This window comes from Peromyscus californicus, unplaced genomic scaffold, assembly GCF_007827085.1.
Source record: "Peromyscus californicus insignis strain IS unplaced genomic scaffold, ASM782708v3 Scaffold_12__1_contigs__length_115047231, whole genome shotgun sequence".
Classification (NCBI taxonomy): Eukaryota; Metazoa; Chordata; class Mammalia; order Rodentia; family Cricetidae; genus Peromyscus; species Peromyscus californicus.
This window is the reverse complement of record NW_026294413.1, coordinates 45979774-45998181: the sequence shown is the minus strand read 5'-3', so window position 1 is coordinate 45998181 and position 18408 is coordinate 45979774. Positions and strand designations below refer to the sequence as shown.

The 18408-nt window shown below is 40.8% G+C and overlaps 1 protein-coding gene across 7 annotated transcripts in view; it reads left to right on the top strand.

Moving 5' to 3' along the window:
* Epsti1 (epithelial stromal interaction 1) overlaps nucleotides 1-18408 on the top strand; it is a 132385-nt gene that overhangs the window by 27892 nt on the left and 86085 nt on the right. The gene's annotated exons all lie outside the window — the stretch shown is intronic.

Sequence of the window (18408 nt, the reverse complement as noted above, 5' to 3'; positions counted from 1 at the left end):
TCAGCAAGCTGCCTGGGATGCAGGAAGTCTTGGTCCCGAACATAATCAGGCACCAGGCACCTTCCAGGTCTTTGGAGGTTGAAACCATAGAGGCCCAATAACAGGGATTTTGAAAGAGTTAAGTGTCATTTAACTCAATAAAATTACCTACGAATTACTTTATTATGCCTTGAATCTGCCAATTGGCGATCTTTAGAGCATATTCTGGCGCCCACTCCACTGATTCTTGTGACTGGCTCCTGGATTAAAAGATGGGTGTGTTCTGGGCTTCTTATTCATTATGAAAAGAAGTTTTCCTTTATTGGAGAGAGGAGGGAGGAAGGGAGAGAGGGGGGGAGGGGAAGGGGGCGGGAGGGAGGGAGAGAGGGAGAGAGGGAGAGAGGGAGAGAGGGGGGAGGGAGGGAGGGAGAGAGAGAGAGCGCCTAAATGAGGCCATTACACCATAGTAAAGGCAAGAAGGAATATGATACAGAGGGTCCAGATAGCCTCAGAAGCAAGTTTACATCACTACCAGACTCCAGATAGACCAGCCTCTTGGGACCAGTGGAGTACAGCTGGGAGTGAGGACCTCAGCCTCTCAAGGCTGAAGGCATTCTAAGCAGGAAGAGAGAGGAGGCATGTGTTTTTGATCGGTGGTTTAAGGACAACTGAAGACATTCGGAAAGCATGTTACCTAGAGAGTCAGCCGCCCTCTCTTTGCACCAGGTGGAATGGGGTTTTTCCTTCTTTCTTCCTTTTTTTTTTCCACTCAGCACTGTGGTTTGAAGTGCTGCCTTTGTGAACTAGAACTGTCCAAACTGTTTTATTTTTAGTTTCCGCCCTTTGCAACGACTTCTTTGTTGCAGGAAAGACAAATTCTGGTTGCTAAGGAACAGCTATATAACCTTATGACCAACAAGCAGTGGAGTTTCTCTCATGCCCCCAGCTTCTGAAAGAACCAAGGTTATAATGCTATTCAGGGTAGAGTTACCCTCACCTGGGGCAGATGGTCTGGGAATCAATTAGAGACGGTGGACTTTCTCTCAGAGTAACTGGCATCTTGCCACCATAGAAGTTCATTGACCCCAAGTCACATATCTATAAGCTGGTCTCATGCTTATGAGGGGTTAATGAGAAAAATCCATTTCCAAGCCTTTTATTAGAAAGCAGCTGTTTAGATATAACCACTTATTTGTATGCTTCTATCATCTCACAAGCACTAATCAGTTACGTCTCTCTGTTTTCTGATTTGATGGCAATTACCCTAGCATCTTGCTGGACCAAATCACTCAGAAAGGGGCAGTTTTCTGTTAGATCATTAGAGGAAACTCCTGAAAGAATTCAATTACTTCTCACAGACTAAATGTGCATTGCTGGTAGTCAGCAGAGTATTAGAGAGTGCATTCCACTTTAAGCGGTTAACATCTCGGGTCCTGTTTGGAACACTCTGGCTCATCTTGTATCTTCATCATTCACTATGTCCACTTTCTCACTTGTTTCCTTAATGGAATCAGTAAGCCAAGGGGAATGGTTGAGTGATAAATGGCATCTCTGTAAAAACAGCAACAAAGAATTAGGAAGGTCTTGCTTAGTTTGGAGAGAGAAGGTGTGTGTGTGTGGTAGAAAATAAGAAAGGAGGATGCTAAGTGCCGTAATAGTTTATTTGTATGGTAAAGGTAAATTTAACTTCATTTGTGTTCAACATTCGAAAAATTCGTCTGGAAAACGAGTCCAGTGTGGGGATTACAAGTATCGGCTTTGATGCCTAGTAGATGGGTTCAACTTCTGATTCTATGGTTGCTTACTCTCTGAATAACATGCTTAGCTACTGCATGTCTCAGTTTTTTTCATTAATAAAAGTGAAATAATAGCCGCCTTTAAGCCAGTATTCAGTCAATGTTGGAAGCTGATGGCCATGACTTCATTTAACAAGCATTTATTGATGATGATGCTATCACCCTTAGATTGTTTATGACTTGAAAAACCATATTCATTTAAATTCCTTCTTACTAAATAAGCAAAATACACTAGTGTGCTGGTAGTTTTGTGCCAACTTGACACAAGCTAGAGTCCGTTTAGAAGAGGGAACCTCAGTTGAGAAGGGGCTTCCACCAGATCGGCCCATGGCAAGTCTGTGATGCATTATCCTCTTGATTAAGGATTAATCCGGGCGGGCCTAACTCACTGTGGGTAGTGCCACTCCTGGGCTGGTGATCATGAGTGCTATAAGAAAGCTGACCAAACAAGCCATGAGAAGAAGCTAATATGCAGCGCTCCTTCATGGTTTTTGCATCAGCTCCTGTTTCCAGGTTCCTGCCTTGAGGTCTTGCCCTGACTTCCTCTGGCGATGGATGGAGTGTGACCTGAGAGTTGTAAGCTAAAATAAACCCCTTCCTCCTAAGTTGCTTTTTGTTATGGTGTTGTAATCCCAGCAATGGAAAACTAAGAGAAATTGGTGCCAGGTCATGGGATATTGCAGTGGCAGACCTGACCACGTGTTTTTGGGAGGATTGTGGAAGGACTTTGGGATTTTGGACTAGAAAAGGCATTGGGTGTTCAGACCTTAATGAGCTCTGAACTGCTGAACTGAGCTGAGCTGTTGTGGGAACTTAGAAGATAATGCAGAGAGCAATACAGATGAAGGAGGCCTGGCTTTGAAGCGTCAGAGGAATGTTTACAAGTCCCTTAAAGACTCTATCAGGGCCATTTGAAATTTTGAATTATGAACTACTAAAGTGAAATCTCTGCTTTGCTGGGACAATCAATACTGGGCCATAGGGCCTGAGGAATCATCTTTGATTAAAAGGAGACCAGCATCATTGAGGCAAAATCCTCCGGGAAGCATCTCAGCAGAGTCAACGCGGAAGCTGTGGTCCAGAGATGGCCAGTGCTGTACCTTGTGCTGGCAGCCAGAGCTGGTAATGTGTAAGTCATTCATTCAGGTCATACTTTGAAGGCAAGAAGTTGTCATGGAGAGAGGTTTAGGCTTGCCACCAGGTGGCAGGGGTAGAGTCCCTGAAGAGAGCCCAGGAGAGGCTATTGGTGATGGTGCTGCCCAGTTTCAGTGGGTCCTGAGCATTTTGGAGAAGTCAGAACCATAGGAGAAGCCAAGGACAGCAGCTGCAGAATGGAGCCAGCCTTAGCCTAGGAGACAAGCTGGATCTGCTGCAGAGGGTGGGCCCAAGAAGTGGAGCTAGCTGTCCAGACCCTTTGGAGCCTGGAGGGTTGGAAGTTGAGTCCCAGAAGCCAAATACTGAACTTTTTTTTTTTTTTGTTTGTTTTTTTTGAGATAGGTTTTCTCTGTTTAGCTCTGGCTGTCCTGGAATTCACTCTGTATACCAGGCTGGCAATGAAATCACAGAGATCCACCTGCCTCTACCTCCTGAGTGCTGGGATTAAAGGCATGCATCACCACTGCACAGCCAAATCCTGAACTTTTAATACCTTTGAACTTTGGGTTTGCTTTGATTTGATTGTGACTGCTTTGATTCTTCCTTCTTAGAGTAAGAAACTGTGTATTTTTTTTTAAATTTTACAGGAGTCCACATCTAACAGACTTTGGAATTTTATAGAGATTTGGGAATTTTAAAGAGATGTTTGAGTTTTAGAAAGACCAGAATTTTAGAGAGGCTTTGGTATTTTTGAGAGACTGTAGATGTTTTAGAGAGACTGGACATGTTAAAGTCTAAAATGCTTGAATTTGTAATGCTTGTGGGACTTTTAAAGTTTGGAGTATATTGATATTAGTGACATCTTGGGGACAACAAGAAAGGTTTGGGTTTAATAGTGATGTGTTTGCATATCAAGTTGACAGGGATGTCAATTGTGCTGGGAGTTTAGTGTCAACTTGACAGAAAACAGTCATTTGGGAAGAGGATAGGCCTATGGTACAATTTCTTGATTGATGACTGATGTAAGAGATCCCAGCTCACTGTGAATAGCATCCCTCCTGGGATGGTGGTTCTGGATGCTATAAGAAAACAGGCTGAGCAAGCCGTGAGGAGCAAGCCAGTAAGCAAAATTCCTCCATGGCCTCTGCTTCAGTTCCTGACTCCAAGTTCCTTCCTTGAGTTCCTGCCCTGATGTCCTTTGATGATAGACTGTGACAAGGAGGTGTAATCAAAATAAACCCTTCCTCTCCAAGTTACTTTGGTCATGGTCTTTATTACAGCAATAGAAAAATAACTAAGACAACTAGGGAAAAAAATAAAAGATCTATGAAGTTCTTTAAAAGTCAATGATTCCTGAACTGTGGCAGAATACCAGATAGGCTAACTTTTATTTATTTATTTTTTTACTGCATTTGAATTTTAGTTATTGCAAGTGTTTACTATTTCATATTGGCTTTTATAGTTATTTTTACCTAGTGATATGTACCTTGTCCCCAACTATTATAGACTATTCACACAGATTTAAAGAGAAACAAAAAGCTTATGTAAACTTGTAATCTAAAGCAATCTTTTATTCTCTCTTTGACTACTTTGCTTGCTTCTAAACTAATTCCACTTACATCTATATGGGTATTAAAGGTACAGGTTTCCAGCCTGATTATACTCAATTGTGGGCCATAGGCTCTTGCCTGTGTTAGTGATAAATGCCTGATACTGTTTGAGAAAAAAAAAAGACATTCTGAAAAAGGACCAGCAGTATAGAACTTTACTATACAGTAGTTAACTTTAATATAATTTAGACACAACTTCAGTTTACCATAACACACTTATGGTGTACTATATAAGGAGTGCTATAGAGATGTAAAGACTGAACAGCAATAATAGCAAATACTTATGAACTGTTTCCTGTACAACAGTACATTACATATGCTAACAGCCTTACAGTAACAGAGGAGCCCTAGTTTGGGACAATTTAAAATGTTGGAACAATTATCTACCTAGCACACTTCATAGTTTTTTTTTTAAATCTAGTGGATGGGACGGATACTTCTGCAATAACTACACAAGTAAATCTTTATGTGTACTACCAAAGAAAGCCAGTACCTGAGCTAGTTGTGAGGGCAGGAAACTCTTTCCTAAGACATGATATTAAACTGAGACCTATAGGAGAATGAGAAGTTGTATGTGTATAGACGTTTATGTTGTAGGTTGTGATGATTTGATTGTCAGCTTAGCAGGATTTGGAATTATCTAGGAGACAAGCCTGCAGTTACACCTGGGAAGAATTATTTAGATTAGATTAGTCTCGTGAGGGATTGCTTTGATTAGGTTAATCGAGGGAGGAAGACATACCCTAAAGGAGGGTGGCATCATACTCTGGCCTTGGGTGTAGGATTGCATAAAAAGGAGGAAAGTAGCCATTACTTGCATCTTCTTGACAGTGAATACAGTGTTATCAGGTGTTTTAAGTTCCTGCTGCTTTAATTTCCCTGTTGTGATGGACTGTGCCCTTGAACCATGAGCCAAAATCAACCTCCGGTAGTTTGGATGAAAATGGCCCCCATAGACTCATGTTTGAATTCTTGGTGGGACTGTTTGGGAAAGATTAGGAGGTGTGGCCTCGTTGGAGGAGGTGTGTCACTATGGGTGGGCTTTGGGGTGTGAAAACTCCATGCCATTCCAGTTAGCCTCTCTCTTTGCCTCATGGCTGTTGTCTCAACATGAAGTAGCTCTGAGCTACTGCTTCAGTGCCATGCCTGCCTGCCTGCCGGCCACCATGCTCCCTGCCATGGTGGTCATGGACTCTACTACCCTCTAGAACCGGGACTCCCAAATTGAATGCTTTCTTTTATATGTTGCCTTGATCATGTTTTGTTATGACAATAGAAAAGTAATTACGACACTTTCTTTCTTGAATTGCTTTTGTCAGGGTATTTTATTACAGTGACAGGGAAAACCTGAGATACTGGTTTGTTTGCTTTTTTTTTGCTTGTTTGTTTGTTTGGCTTTTTGAGACAGAATCTTTCTAGGTAGCCAAGAATACCCTGAACTCACTATGTACCCTGTACAGACTTTAAACATGTGATCATTTTGCTTCAGCTTCCTCAGGTAGATTACAGATATGCTCTACTACCCTGCTTTCAAGCAACCCATTGGTAGTTATTAGAGCCTATAAAAACCAATTTACTATTTCCTTCTCACTACAGTGCTCCAGATTTCAATTTCCTGTCTCCATGTGGTTAAAGGAAAATAAGTTTTTGCCAGTAGATGCTAAATGGCATGAAAGCATCAGGCTTATTCTTCCTGGAGATGGAGAACTGGATAGTATAGAAGCTTCTCTCAGTGTTATGAAATAATAGTACATGGGAAAAGCTCACCGGTTGTCTTAATGAGCAATCTTCCTGATAGCTCAATATAGATGGCTATTCATTAGGGGATTATTTAACTCAACTCCCAGACAAGGCCCATAAGCACTTAGAAAGTTTGTAATGTAACAGATAGTGTTTAACTCTTAATGATAATGATGCAGTTCAATGAGCTGGGTAGGTACCTCAACTACTACCATATTCTAATAGCAAGCTAATTAGCAGAGGTCTGCTTCCTTAGGTTACTCTTGGAATGATAAATGTGTTGGAGCATTGCAATACTGTTGTTACATGATGTAAATTAGTTAGAGCTCAAATAAGCCAAGTATCCTTGCAAAAACAAAATAGACATGCATCAAAAATAACAATCAGTTGGGTTGTTCATTACTTACATAGTATACATGAAGTCCTAGGTTCAAGCCAGCATCTCCAGACAAGCAAAACCAATGGTTAAAAAAGTACTTAAAATATCTCAAATGCTAAACCATTATTTAGATCTTGTACAGCATGCAATCAACATTATTGAATTTTATCTTCAGAATAAACACCTTGCCAACCAACAGATAAGGAAAGTAAATCTTGGAGGATTAAATGAGTTTCCCAAGTTTCCATTGCGTTTCCTAATCAGTGGCTAGAGCTCAAGAGTTCTTTTCTAATGAAGAAGAAACTGCTCAGGAGCTGGGAGAGGAAGTGATATAAAAGTTACCTGTTGCCTTATTGTTTTATGTCTGCATCAAGAAAAATTCATTGGGTCAGTGAGAGTACTAATACAGAAGTAGAAATGTGGTGTGTATTTTCAGCTTCTGAGGGAGAAACAATTTTAGTCACCCATCCCTTGTTTCATGACTGAGACATCTATAGCTAAGTCAGATTCACAAGAGAAATGAATACAAATTTATTTGGTAAATTGTATGTGACATCGGAGTCTTCAGAAATGATGACATAAAGATACAGAGAAATCTTACACATTGATAAATTTTCTCATTACTGTGACAAAATGCTTGACCAAGGCAACTTAAGGGAGCAAAGATTGACTTTGGCTCATCATTTCGAAGGGTACAGCTCATGATGGGGCAATTTCATGGCAGGTGGAGTATATGGTAGAGGTTTGTGTACCATGTGACTACAGACAGGACAAAAGAAATACAGCCTGGAATCATAACAGAAGTGGGCATAACTTTCAAAGATTTGCCACAAGAGCCTTACTGCTACCAGTTAGGCCCCATCTCTTAAAGACTTTACACATTATAAAATAGTGCCACAAGGGAGTGGAGAGATGACTTAGCAGTTTAGAGAACTTATTGCTCTTGGAAAGGATCTGGCTTCAGTTCCCAGTGTCTACATGATGCTCATAACCATTAGTTACTACAGTTCCAGGGGATCCCACATCCTCTTCTGACCTCCAAGGGCATCAGACATGCATATGGTACATGTACTTATATGTAGGCAACACACACACACATAAAATAAAATGAAATAAATATGAAATAAAATATTAAAAACAAAATTCTGCCACAAGGTGAACACCAAGTGCCCAGAGCATGTACCCATAAGGGACATTTTCTATATAGCCATAACACCTATTTTTATGCTTAGGATTGATGTAGGGTAAACAGTTTGTAGCTATGTAATTGGTTGGAAAGGGTTAGCAACTAATAATTCTATAATAAAGTGAAGAAACAAAGGGGGCCTGCTTGTACAGATTCTTCAAAAGAGAGCTTTGAATTGTGGGCTTTGCGACCTACCAACTCTAAAGGTTAGAAAAGTCCTTCATGGTCTGCTCCAAGGGGTGAGGAAAAGCAGACTTTCCTGTTTTTATTTTCTCAAATGCCAAGGTGCCATATTTTTGAAAAATGTGCCCTGAATCCTATCACTGTTTCTAAGTTATTTTCTAAACAATTTAGAAAAGTGCTGTGTGTGTGTGTGTGTGTGTGTGTGTGTGTGTGTGTGTGTGTGTGTATCTCCTTTTCTCTGCTGCCTTCTACAAATGATACACAGCTTGGTTGCCTCCTGCTAGAGCAGGCTGTTGTCATTGTCCCTAAGCAACCTGAACTACATGGTGACTTTTGACCAAAGCCTACAGTGAACAATTTGTTTGCTATTGTGACCTAGGACATATATCAACATATATGAAGATATATACAACCGAAAAGAAATTTCACAAAGCAGTTCTCACTACATGTGTTACATTGACATTTTCTACTCTTTTGTATGTGTGGAACATACATATGAGTTTGCATGTGCATGCACATACAATGGGGAAGCCAGAGCAGAGGATGTTGGGTGTGTTTCTCCATCACTCTGTCTTACTGCCTTGAGACAGGGTCCCTCACGGAACCAGAATTTCACATTTTTGCCTAGGCAAGCTAGCCAGTATGCTCTCTGGATCTGCCCAGTCTTTCTCCTCAAGGCTGGGATTGCAGGCCTGCAGGGCAACCATGTCTAGCTTTTTATGTCTGGGTTGGGGATTTGAACGAAGGTCCTCAGGATGGCAGAGCCACTGCTTTTACCCACTAAGTAATCTCTCCAGTCCCCATTTTCTATTCTTGTTCATTAAAAGGTAAATTCATCGCATGATTTCATAAAGCATGAGTGGGCTAGCACTTACAGTTTGAAAAGTACAGCTCTATGCAGAGGAGTTCGTTAGAGTGGATGGAAAGAAAAGACATTTTGGTTTGATTAGATCAAATTTACCTTCCTGTTTATGGAGGAAGGTATAAATTATGCTCTTGTGAGAATGAATTTCCAACTTTCTTTGTGCTAGACCCTGCTCCTCAATGTGGTATGCGTTTGTGATCTGCCAAGTCTTGGGGAGCAATCATTTTTGTTCAAATACAGTATCATCAAAAATGAATGGACATTTTTCAAAAAGCCTTTGACAGCTGCAACAGTGAAACAATAAATCAACAGGATGATGAAAGCCCGAAAACACATAATACCTATAATAATCAGTAGAAGTGTTGCAGAAATGAGAGCAAAAGGAAACTTAGCTCAATTACACAGTAAGGTGACTCACTTCAAAGTCAGGAGAGTGCCGTAAGGTTATACATATTGTTAAGGTTAATTGCATCTATTCAGAATGTATTTGAGTCTGAAACAAAAGCTTAGGAGAAAAAAATGATCAAAGGAACAGACAGCTTTGGAGGGTTCTATTCTCTATCAGAAAATCAGCCTGTGACAGCTCCTTTGTTCTGAAATGTTTGTGGTTCTCCCTCCAAATGGGAAGATTAAAAAGCAATCTATTAAAGTAATGTAGAAAAATGAAAGATATTTTCCATCATTAAAACAAAGGCTAGAGCAGGGTGTGGCGGCACATATCTTGGCATTCAGAACACTGGGGCAGGGGATCATTAAAGTCCAGTCTGGACTACATAGATATGAAGAGATCTTGTAAAGACAGACATACAGACAGACAGGAAGAAAAGAAGAAAGAAAAGGGAAAAGACCCAGTATGCTCCTTAGTTCCACTGTCAAAAGATGGTGATGAATCTATTATTATTATTTAAAATCTTTTTACTTTTTTTGTGATAGGATCTTGTATAATCCAGGCTGTCCTTCAACTCCTTGAAATTCAGGATCCTCCTGCCTCTGCCTCTCAAGTGCTGGTTTTAATCCTTTCCATAATAATAACACCTGCCTCCAGACCATGAGACATTCCATACGACAATATACTGAGAGTTCTTAATGATGCCCCGTCATGCAAGGTCAAGGGAATCGTCCTAGATTAATGGTCTGCAGAGACAAGTGAGATTCGTGACTGAGTCTAGGATGAGGTGGGAATAGGGAGGAATTCAATGACACAATTTTGAAATCTGAATATAATTAGGTAAATTCCGTGGGTCTGGTAATATTTTTATGTGTAAGTAGGATCATTGTTTTCTTGGAGATATATGCTATAGTGTTTAGGGGTTATCTAACATGACCCTGTAGCTTAATTTTTTGGTACACATACATAAAAACAAAAACAAACAAACAAAAAACAAAAACAAAAAGTAGATGAGAAAATAAATATGTAAGGCATCCAGAACCGATGACTATGAGTAGCGAGTGGTGGTCTTTATTTGACTAATGTTGCTTGTTAGGTTTTATTTGTGTATGTGTGATGTGAGGGGTGAAACCCATGCCCAGTACACACTGGAAAACACTCTACCCCCCTGAGTTGAACCCCCAGCCCAGCACAACGCTTCTAAAGAATTTAAAAATAAGTAGTAGGGAAAGAGTAATCCTTGGTAATATCTTAAGGCTCGTTTTGTTTCTCTGCTTCTTTTTTTCTTTTCCTTTTCTCTTTTGGAACCCAGAGGACTTAAAAGAAGGTTTGTCACAGAGCTATGGACTTAAGGTTTTGCAGTTTACTGTAGGTCTATTATATTTCAATAAATGAAGGAGCAAAGCCTGGGCTCAGAGCGGTTTTGCCGTTTGCAGGGGAATCACATCCTCTAATCTTTCAAGACATCTTTCTCAGTCCCATTTTGTGTCAGGAGGTGGGTCTTGTTACCTCTATGACACACAGAAAAGAGTCAAGGAGCTGTGACATAGATGTTATAGGGAAGAGCCAGGGCCACAGTTGTCAAAAGAACTTAAAAAAACTATATATGTTTATGAGAAAGATACAGAAAGGGATTAATTCAGAGCATGAGATAGACTAGTGATGGTTGAGGGTCTAGTACCTAAAGCAGCCATAATATATATTGTATCTACTTGTCAATACTGCATGCAAAACAGACCCCTTCATATATATTCTAAAACAAAGCTTTGTTTAGGTTTTTCCTACAAAATATGCCCAAAGGTAGCTAGACTAGAGCTGATACAAATACTTGGCAGTTACAGTAGAACATTGTTGCTTTCTTTTCATTAAAAAAATGTATGTGTATGTGTGCATGTACATGTGTGTGTGTATATCACATGTGTGCAGGTACCCCTAGAAGACTACAGAGGGCATCAGATCCCCTGGAGCTGGAATTACAGGCAGGTGGGAGACACTGCATGTGGGTGCTGAGAACCAAAGCCACTTCTCCAGCTCCTGTTACTTTCTGATACTGTTCTTTAAATTAAATTTATTATCATGGTATGTGTACACATGTATTACAGATATGTGTAATATGGCACAGTATGCCATGGCATATGTTTGGAGGTCAGGGATACTTTTGGTAGTTTTCTCCTTCCACTGTGGATGACAGGAATTAAATTCAGGTTGTCAAGCTTAGGTGGCAAGCACTTTTACCTGTAGACCCATATTTTTTGGACCCTGAAATTATTTGAAGCATTTTTTTTAAACCTAGGAAGTGGATAATTGTCTCCATTTTAGTAATAGGGAAAAATATAGAGCAACTAAGTGGTTTGCTCAAAGCTGTTAGCTAGGGAGCAGGGGGATGAGGTTTGAAGCCAGGCAGTTTCATGCCAGAGCAGCACTAATGTGAGAGCCTCACAGTCAGAGGGCAGACTAGCTATGTGAGCATCAGTTCTCCCCTCAACCCTTCCAGGAAGGGAAATGCAAGCCAAAGCTTAATCTGTCCATCTCCATTTAAAAGCATGGTCCTAGAAATCTTGCTCGATACTGCTACTAATACGCCAGTGTCCCAAATGAATGGTGTGGTCACACTTAGCTGTAAAGGTTGGAGACTATCAACATTTAGCCAGGCACATTGTCAACCTGGATGGTTTGGGAGTGCTGTTAGGAGGAAGTGAAAATGCACCTTGGCAGGGGCCAACATCTCTTCTGATTTGAAAGCTGAGGAGAATCAGGCAGAAGAGTGGAGACTGATCATATGACCTAGATCTTGCTTTCTTTTTTTTTTTTTTAGATCTATTTATTTACTATGCATACAGTATCCTGCCAGCATGTGTGCCAGAAGAGGGCACCAGATCTCATTGTAGATGGTTGTGAGCCTCCATGTGGTTGCTGGGAATTGAACTCAGGACCTTCAGAAGAGTAGCCAGTGCTCCTAACCTCTGAGCCATCTCTCCAGCCCTATGATCTAGATCTTTGGCAATATAACTCAGGTACCAATCAACCGAAGAAAATCTAAGTGGGGTCATATTCTTGGCCCCAAGTGCTGATTCCAGAGGACTGTTAGGATCTGCTGGACAGTGCTTTGTGCAAAGCTTTGTTTTGTACAAACTACAGGGCTTTTTATAACAGTCAATGTTTGAAACAAATGAAATAGCTGTTATGTTAGGGCATACTATGGAGCCATTTAGTATTAAGCATGATATGTGTATAATGTAATGGAGAAACCATTTAAAGTGGAAAATAAGATAGAAAATGTGATTTTTAAAATATGATTACAAAGTAGAAAACATAGCTGGATGTACTGATACACATTTGTAATTCTAGCTCTTGGGAGTTTGAGGCAGAGGGATGGTGCTAAGTTTGAGGCCAGCCTGAGCTACAGGATAAGTATGAAGCCAGGGTTGAAAACATAATGAAATTTTGTCTCAAACGAAAACAACAAAAACTAGAGAACATAGATTAAATGGAAATTCAGCCAGATAAAACAATAATTGCCATCTTTGAGAAGTGGGATTTGAGTAACTTTTGAAGTTATTTTTCTACATTGTCTTATGTCTGACTTTCAGAATTAAAAATAAGAAGTATTTTTTTCACTCTGAAGTATCCTTTGCATGAACTGAAATGTATATCACTAGATGCCAGGATTCTGAAGAGTCTTAAGTTTAAGTTGAATGAAAATAAAAAGGAGAAAATGCACAGCATATTTGACATGTAACTAGCTGTGAGGCAGTTGCCATCCTGCTCCATTGAGTTATCCTTTAGAAGACAGCTATGGCGGTTTGAAAGAAATTGGCCCCCATCGGGAGTGGCACTATTAGGAGGTGTGGCCTTGTTGGAGGAAATGTGTCACTGTGGAGGTAGGTTTTGAGATCTCCTATGCTCGAGGGATGCCCAGTGTGACATGCCAGAGTTCTTTCTGCTGCCTTTGGATCAAGATGTAGCACCCTCAGCTCCTACTCCAGCACCCTGTCTGCCTGCATGATGCCATGTCCCATCATAATGATAATGGACTAAACCTCGGAAACTGTAAACAAGGCCTCAGTGGAATGTTTTCCTTTGTAAGAGTTGCTGTGGTCATGGTGTCCCTTCACAGCAATAGAAACTCTAAGACAAGAGCCTTGTCCCAGGTTCCTGCTCTCTTCAACTTTTAACTTGAGATTCTTATTTTCTGTATTTTTGTTGTTTTGTTTTGAGGAGGGAATTGTGCTGTATTTCCTAACTAGTGTTAAAGTCCTAGGCACAAGTGATCATCCAGCCTCCTGAGGATCTGAGATATAACTCACATACTACTTTGGCCAACTAACCCAGGCTGCTTCTAGGGTTGCCTATCTAACCGAAATCTTGAGAGACAGTTACACTCTTTCCAGGACAAAGACCAGATTGTTCTATGACCCACTGTAACAATGGTAGATTTTAGGGTGTGGTGGCATGTACCTGATATCCAGGCTCTCGGGAAGCTGTGGCAGGAGAATTGAGAGGCCGAGGCCATGCTGAGTTCCATCCAAGAAAAACCAAAGTACAGCATGTCTTAGCTGCAAGGCAAGCATACCAGGTGCTCAGTGCTCACCACACTGCCCCTGTGGGACCTAGGGCCAGACAGCTGAGGTGAAAGGGTTCCTGGTCATGCTGCAGAGGAACGGAGTCTTTTGTCTCTGACCCGGAATCTCATGTCTTCTGTCAGTGTCCCGGAAGTGAAAACAGGCTCATTTAGTCGCTTGTAACAGTTACATCAAAATTTCAGACCTGACACCCATGTTCTGAAAACACAAATTTCTTCCAATTTTTCCTGAGAAAGCAATTTTATAAATTTTATAAGTTTACCTATCAATTGGTCCCAATCTCATCTTGGTTTTTGGCCTTTCAAAGGTGGAAGTTCTGTACAGTATTATTATTTTTTTTCATGAATGTTTTTTGTATCTTTACTGTCAATTGTTCTTGCTAGCTTTCTTTTTTCGTGTATAACATTTTATGACATATGCTTTTAAGTGAAGCAACACACCATCTCTGGTCCACCTTCTGTAGCTGTACATTTTAACTGCCCAGATTGCCTCAACTAAATTAATACTGTAGGCATAAAATATGTATCCAACAATGAGCCTCTAGTAGGGTGTGTTTTTCTAACTTGTGCAAACTGGTCATATCTTATCAAGACACAGGAACCCTAGGCCATGTATTTGTGTGCATGCAAAACACCCACACACATAAAATTAAAATAAAAATGTAAAATAGATAGTAAAAATAATAAGCTTCATATCTCCACACTGAAGGCCATATAACAAAACCAATATGGAACCCCATAAAACTATCTGGTGCCTTTCATCCCCCTGGTCATTCTCCCCATTGCCAATTGTATCTGAGATTTAAGATTTTCTTGAACTATGAAAAACAGTCACGAGGGAAACTGAGGTTCACTTTTGGGGTTCTTAGTCACATTAATAAAAAGAACTTAGAAATGGACTCAAAAGAAAGCTCTTGGACAACGTTTCTGGAGTTTAAGAGAAAAACATAGTGTGGGTAAGATGATAATGATGGCAGCTGCCAGAGGATGGAGAGAAGTCATGCTTGTCAAGTTAGGCATGGAATAGAAATGAGAGTTTATTAAAACAGGACCAAGATACTCTGAGGAGTGGATGTGAGTGAGTGAGCTGAGAAAAGGGCCCCCAAACCATCCAGGAAACTGGGTGCATGTTTTTTTTTATGCCTCCCTCCCTTCCTGCTTGTATGTTCAAGGCTTTGCTTAACACATTCTCTGTCATGAGATGATGCTGTGGGAAGGAAGGGCTTCCAGTCTTGCTCTGAGGACTTTGCATGTTAACCTTGAGCTAACCTTTTTAGTTCCTACTCTCCATCATAGCATCAAGCCAGGTTTTGACAGGACGGTAAAGTCCACACATCTACTATTCAGCTTGAAGCTGTCTCTAATTCACTCATCTATCTCTTCCTGAGTATCTGCTACCCAGTACATTTCTTTTTTCAACCAAACCAATGCTGGTCTTAATTAGAAATTTAAATTACATCTGGTAGAGTTTGCACACTCCAGGGGATATATGTGTGTAACACCTTTAACAGCCAATCTATTTTTCACAGCTTGCACATAGCAGTTTTTTTAATAGAGTGCTTATTGATGGGATGTCATGAAAATGGCCGAGAAGTCTGCATAGGAGATGCCCTGTGTGACTAGAGCCCTCGCAATGCAAACATGGCTTACACATCTTTTTCCTCAAATCATTTTTCCAAGTATGTATATGTGCTTGTGTGAGAGAAAGAATGTATGTGGGGGCCAGGGATGCCCATATCTTCCTCAGTTGCTTCTCCACTTTGTGTTTTGAGAAAGGGTCCATAACTGAACCTGGGGCTCCCTGGTGGGCTAGGCTGGCCCCTCAGTGAGCCCTAGGGATCTGCCCATCTCTACTTCCTTCAGCGCTGGGGTTGCCTCTCTGGACTTTCCCCGTAGATTCTGGGGATCTGAACCCACATCCTCATGCTTGTACCACAGGACTTCACTCCCTGAGCCATCTCCCCCGCCTTCCCGCCCTCTTTAAAAGTGATGTAGAAAAGATATTGGACTTTGTTAAGCCTGCTGTCTCCTGTGCCCTCCACTCCGTCTCACAGAACTGTGCTGTTGGGAATTGCCAACAATCGTACCAACAGATATTTCATTAAATTTCAATGAGATAATTAAGGAAACTCATTTTCAAATATATATATTTGTTTCGGCAGCTAAGATGTTGCTTCATTGAGAAATGACCAGAATGCTAAATGGAGACTGCTTGAGCTCGCCCGATCAGCGGCTCCAGAATCCCCTTGCTAAAAGGAACGCCATGAAGCTAAAATGGCAAAGGTCTGCTGTGGGTGGGAACTAATTGGTTGAGAACATTAATAAATTATACTTGCTATTCACGTCAAAAAAGTTCAGAGAGAAGAGATGAATATTTTTGATCTGTCAGGACCTTGCACTCTGCCACACAATATTAAAAATAAAAAGCATATCCTTAGACTTCAGTTCCTCTTCCTTCTGCAAAAAGGGGAGAGAAAAGCTGAATCACTTGGCGGTGCTTTCTTATATTCATATGTTTTTGATTTGGCATTTTCAGCCAATAAAATATTGCTAAGGCATTCTCTCACATAAAATGTGCATTACTAGGACCAACGTTAGAATTAGGCTAAAATACTTTTGATTCAAATCCTTTATTTTCAGGGCTAGTTCATCCCTTCTCTCTTTCCCCCTCTCCACGATGCATGGGTACTATCAACCACACACAGCATCCTGCATTTGTGGGCAGCCCTGTTCCCAGGACAGTTTCTCAGACCTGGAGCCAGAGAGAGAGGAAGATGTGAACAACCCTATCGGGTCACACTGTTTTCTATGCATTAACTAGGAGGCCTTTTGTCTCTGACCCAGTAGTCTCACGTCTTCTGTGATTGGCAGATGCTACTGTACTGTCACTGGACTCAATCAGATCAGATACTGTAAACTATAGTCTTCTGTAAACAGATGTTCCCCTCTAACTCTCTTCCGTAATAAGAAGACTGATGGGCTTGGAAAATTCTCTGTGAAACATTCTTAGCAAACTCATTTGCCCTGTCTTCAACTTGGCAGTCTGCTTCCTTGAAGTTTGCTGCTGTTCTGGGTTCTTTGTAGATCTCCTCTGCTTGGGTCCCTGACTACCTAAATCATCTCCCCCTAGAGCTTGTTTGGATTGTCTTGTCACCGAGTTATGCTGGTTTCTTGAAACGTTCCTAACTAAAGTTTAAGATCAGTGGAAGGGGTTGGTGTCTGTGTTTGATACCTCTCCCAAGTCTGGTAAATCTCTAGCATAGTAATTCTGTAGTAGATACTCAGGTAAGTGTTCATATTGCTTGGAAGTATTTTTTAGGGCCGAAGTTACAGGAAGTGGGACCAGCTTTCATCACAGATGAAAGAACAAAGAGACATGTACACAGCAGAGTTTACGAAGCCATAGTGAAAAATCAAGACATCTGCAGGAAAATGAGTTCAACAGAAATCATTGAATCAAATGAAATTAGCCAGGCCCAGAAAGACAAATGCCACAATTTTCTCTCATCTCTAGAACGCAGATTTAAAATTATCCATATATGCATTTTAGGTCATGAAACTAGAAAGGGGAACATGGGAGCTGAAGAAATTTTGAGGGAAGTGGGAGATAGGAAACTAGAAAACATGGAACAATGACGCAAAGCAAGTGAGTGACTAGAAAAAGGAAGAGAAAGAGCTGTGAGGGAGACGACGTGGAGGAGGGAAATGAATCAGAACAAAGTACAGCGACAAGTATGTGTGAAAGTATCATTACTTAGTATGCTGAGCCAAGCAGTTCATATAGGGGTGGTGGGTGAAGTAAAGAAGATAGTCATATTACAAGCTTTCTATTTTAAGTTGAAAAATCAGCTACAGTTAATTGGTGTGGGTCACAAGTACCGACTTCTGAGTCTTAACCCCATTGTTTAGTTAATCTAGTGATTTTTTTAGTATATGATTTACCATCTGTGTATCTATAAAAAATTTATTAATCTCTAAATAGTTTCTTGTTATTTGTTTTTGAGACAGTGTCTTTCATGTAGCCTTGGCTTGTCTAGAACTTGGTTTGTAGACCAGGCTGTCCTCAGACTCACAGAGACCACTTGCCTCTGCCTCCCAAGTGCTGGCATTAAAGACGTGCACCACCATGCATGACCCTTGTTATCTTTTTATCAAAACATCCTAAAACAGTCTCTTAGTGCTTTTGTGTTTCTATAACAAAATACCTAAGAAGGGTAATACATTTTTTTTTTTTAAAAGAGAGATTCATTTGGTTCACAACTTTGGTGGCTAGAAAGTCCCAAGAGCATGGTACCAACACCTACACACCTTTGGGCTGTGGGAAGCAGTGAAGTGGAAGGGGGAGCAGGCACGTGAAGAAGATCAAGAGGTGACTAGCTCTGAGTTCTAACAATACTCCTTCTTACCTAATCTAACCCTGTGATGCCCACTTTTGTAAGAATGGCATTAATCCATTAGTCCCTTGTAAGAGCGGTGTCCAACCAACATCTCTTGAAGACCTTCCCCCCCTCTCAACACGCATACACTGGAGATTAAAAGCTTCAACATGGGTCTCACTGGGTCTCACTGGGGACGAACCATACGACAGCATAGCAGGCATAACAA